Genomic DNA, 12,889 nt, shown 5'->3' with positions numbered 1-12,889 from the left:
TAACTTATTAATACTTACTGTACATGAAATTTAGGAGTATAATCTTACAACTAAGTACATTGCATTTGCCAGCATTTTTATCTCACATAAACAAACACATAAGGATCACCCTGTTGAAATGTTTGAAATTACTTAAAAAGCAGCGTTTGTGTGCTATGGGGAACATTACTTACTCTTTGAATACAGGTGTTTGAAGATGAGAATAGACAATAAATTTTTACAATGTTTCTTTGGTTTCTCTTATTTCTTCTAGAAGAGTAACATTTTAATTAGTATTTTAATCTTCAGCTCAGCTGATTAGAGACATCGATCAATCACTCTCTTTTGCATGCAACATCCTTGGTATCTGTAAAAAGAAGCATAAAAACCTCAGCCAAGTACTATATGCTTACTGTGAGGAAAAGTCTCACATTACCAGCAAAGAAAACGTATTACACATTAGGCAAAAAATGTCTCCTTCCGAACTATATCTTAAGCAAAAGAACAAACTGAAGAGGGATTCACACAAATCATATTCCTGCTACTCCCACTTGTAACACTAATTGCATGGAGTCCTCCTATGAAATCCATGCTGCCTCCGACAACACAAGCACATGGGAATTTTTGTTTTTCCTTAATACTGTATTACCAGTTTGCACTGCCAGTGTTCCCTGAGCTGAAAGAATCTAAACCCACATGTTTTCTGGGCTCTTTAGCCACTATCATTTAATAAACCTATTGAAGTATCACATTTTTTAATACTTTCCGGGACATTTCTTTTGTCATTTTTACCTGCACAACATTTCAGATGTCCAGAAAAATCAAGCATGATCAGAAAGACAGATGTAGTTAACACGCTACCATAACAAATTAAATCAAGTTACAAAACCCACAATTCACCCCTTTTTAAATGGAATGACCCATTTTTGAGGCTCCAATAGCAGAAATGAAGCCTAAATAACTTAAGCCAGAAAAGAAGTTAAAGCGTTAGATGCCACAAGGGATGTAGAGGTCTCCTTCCATTTCCTTGTGATATAAGGAAACCCATTCCTTTGTGTTACAATGCACCTGTAGCATGACTATATAATCTCAAGTCCAAACTCGAGTATTCTCTTCCTGTAAGCAAATATGAATATCCTCACAGAGGTGCTTCGCTGACTGCCTTACTTCCTGGTTTAGTCAAGAATTTCTCCTCTCAGGAAGAGGTTATCAAAATAGCAGCTACCAGGTTTTCTTTTTTCCTCAGAAAGGAGAACTTGCTTCAGGACATCCTATCATAGTTTATATAACAAAGTTTGAAGTCAACTTGGTACAACTTTGTCCGAACTGGTTGACCAGTCACGAGACCATTCTGCTAAAAGGTGTGTACAGTGGGATCATCATAAATATCTTACTTTTACATTTTCTCCACTGTGAACAATGTAGGGGTACAACTCATCTTGCACAACTAAGTGTATTTCAAAATTTGCTCAGGAAGCATTGAGTCACAAAAAGTTCCGCATGTATCATATCTAATGTATGAAAACAAACCCCAAAGGATTACTTTTAATATATATGTCTAAAAGTTAATGCCCGACAAAAGCAAATTTTAACTTCTGGAAAAGCATATTAAATACAGAAGCTTTAAAAAGAGAAAAAAAAAAAGGCTCCTTGACTTCAGCTAAAATGGTGGAAGAAAATGGAGTTGCTTTGCTATTGCAAAGCTTACTGTGTTGAAGTAAAATGTTATTTTCATTAATTCTGTAGCAAGATCAATACATTAATTCTCAGCTAAGTTTAAGACCTAGTCCTCAACTTTAAATCTGTTACCCATAGTTAAACATATAAATTTAATATTGAATCATTTGTCTCATTATTGCAGAAAGCTACAACTGAACTATTAAGTTCTCAGATATGTGCTATCCATGAGGAGGTTTGAATTGTGCATTTCAAACAGCTGCCTGACAAAAGCCAAGTTATGAAATAAACAAATATTGATTTTTTTTTCCTCCCCCTAAATTCAAGAAGGCATCAGTTGCTCTAAATGCGTAGAGAGATTATAGAGGATATTAGACACTATCTGGGATGCTGATGAGCTAAAAGGAAGTCACTGTCCCTGCATAACAAGCAGCGTTTCAGATTTTGAAGGGAGCCACCTGCAGTGAAGAAAGTCTAATTCCCCGTGAGGATCAGGGTAATAAAGGATGGTGCTATGCTACCTTCATAGTGAGGATGCAGGAAAGTATGCAAAAATAAAAAATAGATAGTTCAACCAAGTAGCAGGAATGTAAGTAACATCCAGACTTCTTCACATGAGAAGAGATGTCTGGTGTCAAACAGCTGGGGATGTGAAATGACAAGGTGTCCTTTTAAAGAAATTAGAGCTTTTTAAAAACCCAGAGTCCTGTAATATGCAGTGTGTTAGCTGCAGCCATCTGTCCCAGAGTTTCATCCATTTCAGTGCTCAGGATCAGCAGACCCAGTAACCCCAAACTGAAGGAACACAGCAAACTACAAAGATACACGGGAAAATTAATTATATCCTGTGGCTGGGTAGCTGGATACCCAGAATTGGACAACTGCTGGGTGGAATATTCCCCTCAACTTTCACTCTACAAATACATCATCAGTTTGTACCTCTGCTCATTTTATACAGGCCTGATAATCCGCCCCCCTTTCCACTTCTCTTACTGTCAAGACCTTAAGGAAATGAAACTGATTGGTGAACTCATGAGACCCGATGCCATCAAGTGGCTCAGAACAACCAGCACCACTGCCAATATTTCCAAGTTATTATTCCCCAAGTAATCAAATTTTCTGAAATTCTAAAACAGAACTGTAAATAGTATTCTTACGCATTGAGTATATTTTGAAAAATCAGTTTATGACTTAATTGTGGTGTGGGGATTTTTTAACTAAAAATACAGCTTGGGACATAAAAATTCAAAAGACACTGAGTTTTCTATTATTACTTTGCAAGGAATATTTAAATCTTATTAACACTTTCACTTTATTTTATTTTCCTTATTTTTCCTTCTACTTAAAAAAAGACAAGCCTTTTTCTTCATCACTAGAAAATGTAAACTGGAGTTTAACCTACCCCACAGTCCTCTTTAAAAGAAGGCAATAGTTATATGTTCTACATTTCAAAAATGCCAGATAAGCAGCAACATTACAGAAAAGTAAAATCTGACACCTTCTTTCAGTTTTGGCTGCCTATTCAACAAGTAAATGTTTACAGACAGATTTGAAATTCCCTGTACTTTAATTAAGCCCAACAAAAGCAAACGGAAGGCTTTGTAACACTCACACAAAATTTCCCACCATGTTCATCTTTCAGAGTGGATGAAAAAACACCAGTGACTGCTGGATAGCCTTACATGGCTGTACAACACTTGGCGTGGATGTATCCAACTACCAAGAACAGTGCAGGCTGACATGACTAAGTATCCAGCACCAGGATATGCTGAAGTCTCCATTTCTTTAACATGAACATTTAGTACATGCTTGGCTCTTCACAAAATAAGTAAGAAGTAACAATGAGATGGTGGCTTGGCAGATTCAGGAAACCAAGCAGCTCACACAACCAGTTAAAATGCTCTGGTGGTACCGGTTTTAGATCATTTGATTACATTAAAAGCCTTTCTTGACTGTCTCGGAGGCTCTGCCCACGTTCTAACCTAGAACTGTAACCCACTTACTGCATAGCTTTGGACAACTTATCTATTCACTACTTTTTCTGAAACTTATAAAGTTGTTCTATAACTAACCTAACTCATTGTATGTTGTCCACTCATTAAAAGACTTCCTACCACAATATGGCAGCTACAGTTTTAGAACATCGTTCCTCACCGAGAAAAGACTGCTGGCCAGCAAATCAACACCTCATATTAGGATCATTCAAAATAAGTAATTTTATTAATAAAAAGCACTCCTGTGAATGTTAAGGTCTACTTTGCCATTCTCTCAATTTGAGCTATTACAAAAAAGTGTCAAAGCCATTTTGCCAAAATGGTTTTGCAAGCTTTCCTATTTCTGACCAGCTAAACAGAAAAGTAAGTGGTTAAACTTGAAAATAATACCCATCACTTGTACCTAACTCTTAATCAGCGCACGAGTTGTGACAATACACTAAATTACCAAGTAGCTTTTTAATGTGAAATTATGAAACAAAAGTTCCCCGGACAACTTTTAGCCTGTTACATGAAACTGCACAAAGTTGTTTCTGTGGTATCCTAGGACTACAGTAAGATACATAAATAAGCCACTGTTAACTCTCTTCTTTTCAATCCTTAGTACAGTCATACAGAAATATAGAGCAATTGTCCATGGATGAAAACCGCTATACCTCAACTGAAGTAATCCGTATCATAATTCACATTAGCTGCAGATACTCACCTAGACCTCAGGAAGAAAAGGAAAAAAGACCCAATTCTACATTTAAAATGTGCATTTTTATCAAATCAGGTGTCACTATCAAAGTCAGTAAAATATATGTAAACGAACATAAAACTAAAAGTTTATGACAATTTAAAAGAACAGAACTTAGAAATTTTGCACATTTTCATTAATTCATTAGTTTTATTTGAGCAAAATATATGTATTGCATAGTCTCAGAAAAAGCGATAGTTCCAAAAAAGAACTCAAAAGTTCAATTATTTTGTTTTCTTTTAAAAACATAATTAACAACTGTTACTAAAAATAATATGTAATCAGAAACAAACAGTTTCTGATTCCAGAGAAGTGAAATGGCACCATCTAGTGACTTACAGATGAGAAAATCAAGTCAGGAAAGTTGTCACTTCTTTTACTTCCTCACAACACCAGACATTCAAGTTTGGAAACAAAAGCAAAAGGAAATGTAAAAATAAACATCAATGTTGGAACACTTACTATGTAACATGGAATTGAAAGTCAAGTGTTATTACTCAAGGATTATTTTTCTACCAAACTAGGTACCTATAGACTTTAGTATATTAAAACGGTTTTGGAGGCACATACAATAGAATTTAATAGTCACATACTACTGACCCAAATATTTTCCCAGGAAAGCCAAATGCCTTTTAAGCAGTGGCAACAACAGCTTATTAAGGAGTTTTCTATCAATTAATGATAACACACATAGCCATCAAAATTTATGAATAAAAATTGAGTAACTTTGGATGCACCTAACTCTTTACAGATAAAATCAAGTAAGGCAGCAGCCCCTTCTCTTCAATTAATAACACACCATATTTGCACAGGCACCATGATCCTACGTGTATATGTTCACTGATTCACATTTCCAGCAGATTGCCTAAAAGCTGCCAGCATAGAACATTTCTAAGGTATTTTTACAGAACTAAATTTTAACTGCTTCTGTACAGATTGCATACGTTTTATAAAATCTTCTAGGAATTAATCCACTAGAAAAATATAGACAAAAGCAGAATGTTTGCTACTTTTTATATTTTTTTCCTCTGTGCTTTTCTTAAAGGAATATATTGAAAAAAAACCCCTTAGTCACATTTTTCTCAACAAGAAGCGATATGCACTCTGGAGGACTATCAAGGAGGGCTTTTCCTTTAGGAATTGCTATACAAAAAGTAAAAGAGTGAAGGAGGTTGCGCAGTGGAGATTCTATACTCTTCATGCATTTTTTACCAATGTTTCCTCTTTTGTTCTTTGCTTTCTGTGTATTTAATAAATACAAAGAACAGTTTCTTGCTTTGCTAGAAAAGTTAAGTCTCCAGCAACTCAAGAAAACCCCACCAAAACCCAACACACTAAACTTTTAGGGTGTCCCACCCTAAAAAGTGGGACAGGCTGAAATTATAGCATCAGAGAATTATCTTTTTTTACACACTGAGAGACTGAAAATACCTTATGAAGAACATTACAGTGATCTGTAGCTCTGCTGGCTTCTCAGTTATCCATAGCTCTATGGCAGGGCAAAGAATACTACCTATTCCTAATAAAAACAAGATAAATAAGGTTAACTGTTTATTGTAACAGGGTCGAAAGCCATTAGGAAAAGCAACAGACAGGAGAGCTGGCATTGCTCCATACTACTGCAATCTTCAGCAAGAACAAGTGAAAAAAACTTGCCAATCACAGAAGAGCAAGCTACTACAAGCTACTACAGGTATGGACCATATTCCAAGAACATAGGGATAAAATCCTTTCTGGTTAGAACAAGCACCGAGTCAAACAACTTAATTTTATCCGCCAACTTCAACGTATGCAGCTGGCCCAGATCAAATTATTTCTCTATTTCTATGAACCACTTCACCACACAGATACTTATTTTAGCTTTAGCAGAGCACAGAAACATGTATTTGAAGAGACTGCCCTTCCTCTTTCAAAACTGGTATCAGTTCAAGCTGAAATTTCTCCCTGTGAGAATGCCTTTCAGCTGACACACAGTAAAAATGGGACTCTTGTCATCAGTCTTCTGAGAACACCTGCAGAGCTCACTTTTACAAAAACCTGTATGATTTTCAAAATGTGATTTTTTTAAAACTTTATTTGCAAATATGTGGGGGTATTATTTATAAAAAATAATTGCCACTTGTTTTAACCACCATGGAGACAAACATAGTGGAAGTCCACAGACTCCCATTTGAAATAATGACTTTTCCAATCTCAGCTACAGATACAGTCATGGGACTAAAACAGCAAATGCTTCTGGTCATAAAAAGCAGTAAAATAAGGAGAAGACATGTTAGAGTATCTTCTGACTCTAAAATTTTGTATGAATGCCCTGAAGTAAAAGGCATGCAAATAATTCAAAGAAAATACATGAACAAATACGCCTTTTTAGGACTCGCTGTTACTGTATTTTCTCTTTAAGTTGGTTGCACTAAACTTTTGATAAGCTAATGTTCACCCACTGAATTAGTTACATAATTAAAAAGAGATACATTAAAGTGCTCCCTAAAATTAAAAGGAAAAAAGATAATTTCTACTACTTAAAGCCTAATAATAAGGGACTTCACTAACATTTAAATTTTAGGACCCTGCATGTCTCGAAATAAAAGTAGCAGAAAATTTCACAGGAAAACTTGCTTGCGCTCTAAACCTCGCTTTTGGTGTAGGTGAACCTCTGCAGGGGAGGCTGAGCTCATTTGTTGGAAACCACTGCTCTAGATCAAGAATGACAGGCTTGCCATGGAGTCTTTCAAGAGGCACTTAAGCATCTGACATCTCCTTTAAAAATATACGGAGCATGAACCTTTAGATCTTGAATTAGTGAAACTAGTGAGCGTGGTAGTGTATTGTCAGGATATGGGGGGGTCTTTGGTGACCAACTGAAAATCAGAAGTGCAATTTTATTAATAGTTGGTATCACTTAAAATGTTCTAACTATGGTAAACGTGGAAAGACGGTCAACGTACAGAGGGGTTAACCATCTCAGCCACCTCTACTGCTGAATCTTTGATTATTAGTGTAATCTAATAATTGGCATAGTTATCATAACAGTCTTCATCTTGGTTGCACAGGAAATGCTTAGAGCACTCTGACTAACTTCATTCTTCTTTGTATGCTATAGACATAATCATGTCTCCACACAAGACACGCACATGTGTCTGTCAAAAAGCTGTCAAAAGTCCAGTGCAATCAGGTATCTAATTCATTGGTACGGAGAAATATACACTAATCAAAATCAGTGTTGGTCACCTTTTCCCCAAAGCAAGATGATTTTGGAAAGATTTTTGGAAAACACATCAAAGTTTTCACTTGTAATTTGGAAAAAAAATTAAAATAGTATCTTTTTCTCATGGTTTAATATTGGAAATCAATCTCTTGAAAGATAACTGGCCAAAACCACCTCATTATCGTTTTGCACATATTACCTGAATTATAAGAAGCTACCGATAAGGGACATTTACTGTTTGAGTTTTTAAAGATTATATTTCTGTCATAAAATGGTAATTAAAGGTAAGGTAAATATCACAGAATGCTATGCATGCAATTCCAGGTCAGTGAAGGAAGCTGTTGCTTTTACACTCAACCACAGTCACTCATCTGACATTTTATATAGCAGTCACAAGACAACGTATCATGATATCAAAGGCTACCACATGACACTGCAACCCACTTCTCAGAAAACTTACCTATTAATTTTGCGTTCTCATTTAGATGGAATTGAAATAAAGGGAAAAAAACACTTTTAAAGGTCAAATTAAGTATTTCATTCTATATCCTTAAGCAAAACGCAGTTTGGAAAGTTTATTATTGTTTAATCACTTTGATCTTTACAGAAAGAGCTACAGTGTCAGAAGTGGAAGAAAACTGGCAGGCAGTAATAACAATAACTCATGAAAACTTCCAAATATATGGTTGAAAGGGATTTTGCTCTAATACTAACTTCTAATGAAGAGCTGTGATAAATGAAATATAAACTACTTTGTTTTAAATTCTCTTTACTTCCAAGAGGTGGTCCTTACTACGGAAGAAAGTTCAAGGGTTAATTAATAGGGTTAATCCTATTAGCTGTGTTTGATCTCCAATTTGCATCATAGACTCAAATTTAAAAATTTAAGTTCCTAAGTTTCATTATTTGCTTTAAGGCCACAGTCATTTTATTTTCTATTATTAAAGCTAACTCTTGAGAAAGTATGTTGCCACAAGAGAACTGCTGATATTGAATGCCGTTAGCTATTTGTCCAATATGATTCCCCACTTAAGGAATCTCCAGTGAATGGGAAATATCATATGACTTGCTTCAAAAGTCTGTCGTAGGTAAATTGGAATAGTTCCTGGAGCAGAACAGAAAACACCACTCCAAAGATGAGCACATTTTTCCATACTGATGCTTAATGGCTACCACCGATTTGCACAGCAACAAGCCACAGGGAGACCAGCGAGACGAAAGCCCTTGAATCAGAGGGGGGAAAAAAACCCCAAAGAACTGTAATTCATATTGCATTTTCCACTAGCATCTGAAATTTCTAACAAGGATCTCCATGAGACAAATGAATTTGCTGCAGAGTAAATACCACAAAAGAAATACATTCTAAAGAGTGAATTTCCCATGACAAGAAACTATTTTTTAATTTTAAGAAAAATTAAACTAGCAATTTCATCTCTGATGTGGACAGGGTGGTTAAAAAACAGTTAAATAACTCTACCCATTTATGCAAACTACATTACTACCGAAAGAGGAAGGACTAGCCTAATTACAGTGTGAGAAAATACAGAAAAGCAGGACCAGCTTCTAAAAACACTTTTGGTGAAGTCTTTGTCCTACCGTAGCTACAGTTCTTGGGAATACCTGCTAGGCACCGAAGATGAAACAACAGTAACTTGAAATGAATTTAGAAGTGCGTATGAAAATGGAGGGCCTGCCTAAACATCGGAGCTGGAAGGGGCCCAAGCTGGCGAGCACGGGGCTGCGCGCAGTGGGGGCTCGGGGCCAGGCCTATCCCGGGTGGGACACCCTGAGCACCTCTGCAGGGCACGCCAGCCCTCCAGGGCAGCTGGAGCAGGACAGAGGCTGTGCACCCCTGCACCCAGGGTGCTCACCCGCCCGTGCTCACTTACTGTAACGCAGCATTGGGAGCTTCCTCATGAATGCCCCAGGAGTAAACAAACCTCAGTCACCACCACATTAAGATCCCTGGTTTTTTACCCCCAAGCGCAGCAGCGAGGTGTCCACGCGGCACAGCCTGTACCTGGCATCCCCAGCGCGTTGCCCCAGATGGGTGACTTAGGGCGTGGGACACGGGGCTGGGGGCATTTACGGCCAACGGGTGCAGCTGCCGAGGATCCCCGTAGGGAGCCTGGGCGAAGGTCCCCAGGGGCCGCCCGGGCCTGCGAGGCCGTGCTCCAGGACCACGCGAGGGCTGGTTTTCTGGGGCAGATGTGCCCGGAGCCACCCGACCCGGCCGGCCGGTGGGCGTGGGTGACCCGAGGGAGCAGCCCCACAGAAACGTCTGAGGAGAGACCGGGGCGGGGGTGAGCTGCCGCCGCCATCTCAGAAAAGCGCTGTACCCGCAGGGAGGGCCCAGCTGGGCGAGACCGAGACGGCGGCACGGCGCCGGCTTCCCGCGGCGGTGCGGCGGCCCGGGCTGAGAGGAGCGGAGCTCAGGCCCGGTCGGGTCTGCGCCCAGCGGCCTCCTCGCCCCTCACCCGGCCGGCGGGGCGGGCCCTTTGCCCCCGAGGGCGCCCCCTGCCGCCGCGCCGCGCCCATCCGGCGAAGAGGGAGGCGGCGGGCGGCCGCAGAGCGCCGGCCCGAGGGCGACGAGCCCGCGCCCGGGAGGGCGGCCCTTGCCGCACGGGGGGGGACGGCCCCTGTCCACACCGGGGCGTCGATCCCGGCGGCTGGGCCCTGTCCGGCCCCGGGGAGGGTGCCCAGCGCTGTCCCGTCCCCCGCCAGCGCCGTGAGGTGGTCGGTGCCCGACACCCGGCCCCGCCGGCCCCCCTGCCGCGACCCCGCTTTGCAGGAAGCCGTGGTCGGATCGCGACACCGTGCGTGTGCACGGAAACCACCGGGTTTTGCACCAGAAAGGCGGACGTGCGGTAACAGCCCCGCCTGCGCTGCCAGGGCTGCGGCGCCTGGCCCCCGCAGCCTACGGCGCGCTCTCCCCTCTGCCCCCAAAGGCGGGGCCGCCGCTTCCCGCCTCTCTGCCGGTATCCCCACAGCCCGGGAGGTTTCCCTACAACCGGGTGTGCGGCTGCCCGCCGGGACCAACCTGCCGCCGCCGCAGCAGCCCCGGCCTCGGCCGCCTCCGGGCTGCGAGGAGGAGGGCGCAGACGCCCTGAGGCTCCGCGGGACGGCGCCGCTGGGCGGGAAGCGGGGACTCGCCGCACTTACTCGGGGAGACGGGGAGGGCAAACGGCTTCAGTTCTACCTTGAGCTTCACTGGTTTTTTTACTACCCTCCCTTGAAACAGATAAAATATCTGCAGAGTAACGTAGCAGTCTGTGCTAAATAGGACACGGCACGCAAAGAACAGGTAATTAATTAAATACTATTTTTAAAGGATTGCCCATCCCCACACTTGGCACAGGGAGTTGCTTAGCCATTTCCTAATTTTGAGTACACTTAGCAGTGCTATTCTGGAAAATTACTCACAAACAGTATTTAAGACACATGTGGTTGCCTTTTCTCTATATTTTATTGGTTCAGAGCATAAATGTGAGTTTTACAAAGTCATTGCATTTCAGGCGAGGAAGCTCAGAAGCAGTGTTCAGCAGCACTAGACATTAATCTCATGGACAGAACTTGCTCAGGCTTCTTGGAAAAATTCCGTCCTTCATCTAGAATACATACCAGAGCTAGTTAGTTGCTATGTTGCCTGAGGGGAAAAAAAAAAAAGAAAAAGTAAAGTAACACTAAGGATTTGCAAACAGCCTTGAAAATAGATTAAACACTCAACTTTTTTTTTTTTAAAAAGCACTATTGACATAATAATTTGCACTTCACTTGTAGTTAATTGGGTAAGTAAAGACTGCACTTTTCTTTAGAGATGAGCACATTGCCAGTGGTCCAACAAAAGTATGTATGTGGATGAAGTAGTGCTGAAAGTGTCACAATCGTGAATGCAAGAAAGGTGCCAGCTCGGCAGTTCTGGAGCCTGCCCTTTTCTGTCCCAAGGTAAGTATGTTCACGGTAGCATCATCTCTTTATGCTGTTCCGCAAAGGTTAAATCAAGTCAGAAAGGTTAGTGAGCATAACGGTAACACTTCCCTGAGAAATCAAACTGTTTTGGAACAGTTTGTTTGTTCCAAAACAAAAGTCCGCCCCTCGAAGACCACTGCCTAGCACAAGGCCTTGGGAGACCAGTTGTAGCTGTGTATCATGGACACTCCTTTGGAAGGGTGGCATAAGCAGAAAAAGTCACAACTGCAGTAAGTCATCTCAATCATCTACTCAAGGAAGGTATTTAAGACTAAATAGGGTCAAATTCTCAACACTTAGTGAATGTTTACAGAATTCTTGGTCACTTTGAAGTCAGTACAATGTATTCAGTAGTAGAGTTCGTTACACGTGCTTTCCACAATTCATTAAACATGTTAATTCCTCAGATGAGGAAAATGCTTGTATCCTGCTCAAAACTTACAACTTTGTTTCTCAAACTGAAGGAACAATATGTACTGAATATGTGCTCAGAGGAATTTATGTAACATTTGTTCACACCAGAAGCTTAGTGCTGATGTGCTCTGCTGAAGATAGTAAAAAGTTTTTGAAGCAACTGCAAAACATCCTAGAACACTAAAAATCCTCTTATGTTTTGCCTTCCATTCCATGCCCTTTCTTTAAACTTCTAGATGGCAAGAATAACATTATGCAACATAAAAGCTTCATTTATGTATCTCTTGAAGATTAGAATCTTTCTAAAGAAAAATGATTTTGAAATCTTACATTATATTGATCACTTCGGTATAGTTCAAGAATTCTAAAGAGCCACTAGTCAAGCAAGCTGGAAAAAATCATTTAGGAAAAAGGCAATTTACCAGATTATAAAAGCTGGATACATTCTACACATGTAGACCAGCGGCAAGTTGTTGGTACAAGTGTGCACCATTTGTATAGTAATTGCTAGTCTGCAACCAAAAATAGATCCAGGAACTGTAATAAATCACCATTTTTAAGCAGTGTAAGTATGCCTGCTATTTCCTTTTAACAAATGGAGAATGCAAATGTATTTAAAATGTTATTGGGATTCAGATACATGCCACTAACTTCTGTGAGAACTGAAGGACTTGCAGAAGTGATTTTAGGACTGCTGAGCATCTAGAACCAGTTCAGTTCAAGAGGATCTGCAAGATAATGTTTAAACAGCTGGTCCTAAAGCAGCAAATTTGTCTGCCAGAAGCAGTCTGAAAAAAAACCACAACAAAACAAACCAAAACCAACAAATAATAAGGTGTATCAAGAATGTAACTCTAGCTTTCTGTTGCTTAAGGTAAAGAGACAATACATCCTTTCACCTAAATACACAGT

At 40.4% G+C, this 12,889-nt stretch overlaps 2 protein-coding genes across 4 annotated transcripts in view; both read right to left on the bottom strand.

Moving 5' to 3' along the window:
* The window catches only part of USP3 (ubiquitin specific peptidase 3), a 107,398-nt gene extending 96,700 nt beyond the window's left edge, over positions 1-10,698 (bottom strand). For 2 of the 3 annotated variants that reach the window (XM_076348391.1, XM_076348393.1), the window contains exons 1-2: positions 10,635-10,698; positions 174-346 (exon numbers count right to left, since the gene is read on the bottom strand). The gene's annotated coding sequence lies outside the window, so the exon portion shown is untranslated. Of the gene's footprint in view, positions 1-173; positions 347-4,728; positions 4,770-10,634 lie in introns of those variants that run through there. The other variant, XM_076348392.1, reaches the window with a different exon arrangement.
* Positions 10,699-11,049: 351 nt separating this feature from the next.
* The window catches only part of RAB8B (RAB8B, member RAS oncogene family), a 31,405-nt gene continuing 29,565 nt past the window's right edge, over positions 11,050-12,889 (bottom strand). Inside the window, exon 9 of the transcript XR_012996200.1 lies at positions 11,050-11,240. The gene's annotated coding sequence lies outside the window, so the exon portion shown is untranslated. The remainder of the gene's footprint in view (positions 11,241-12,889) is intronic.

Source organism: Aptenodytes patagonicus, chromosome 10 (genome assembly GCF_965638725.1).
Source record: "Aptenodytes patagonicus chromosome 10, bAptPat1.pri.cur, whole genome shotgun sequence".
NCBI classification, from domain to species: domain Eukaryota; kingdom Metazoa; phylum Chordata; class Aves; order Sphenisciformes; family Spheniscidae; genus Aptenodytes; species Aptenodytes patagonicus.
This window is presented reverse-complemented; position numbering and strand designations above follow the sequence as displayed.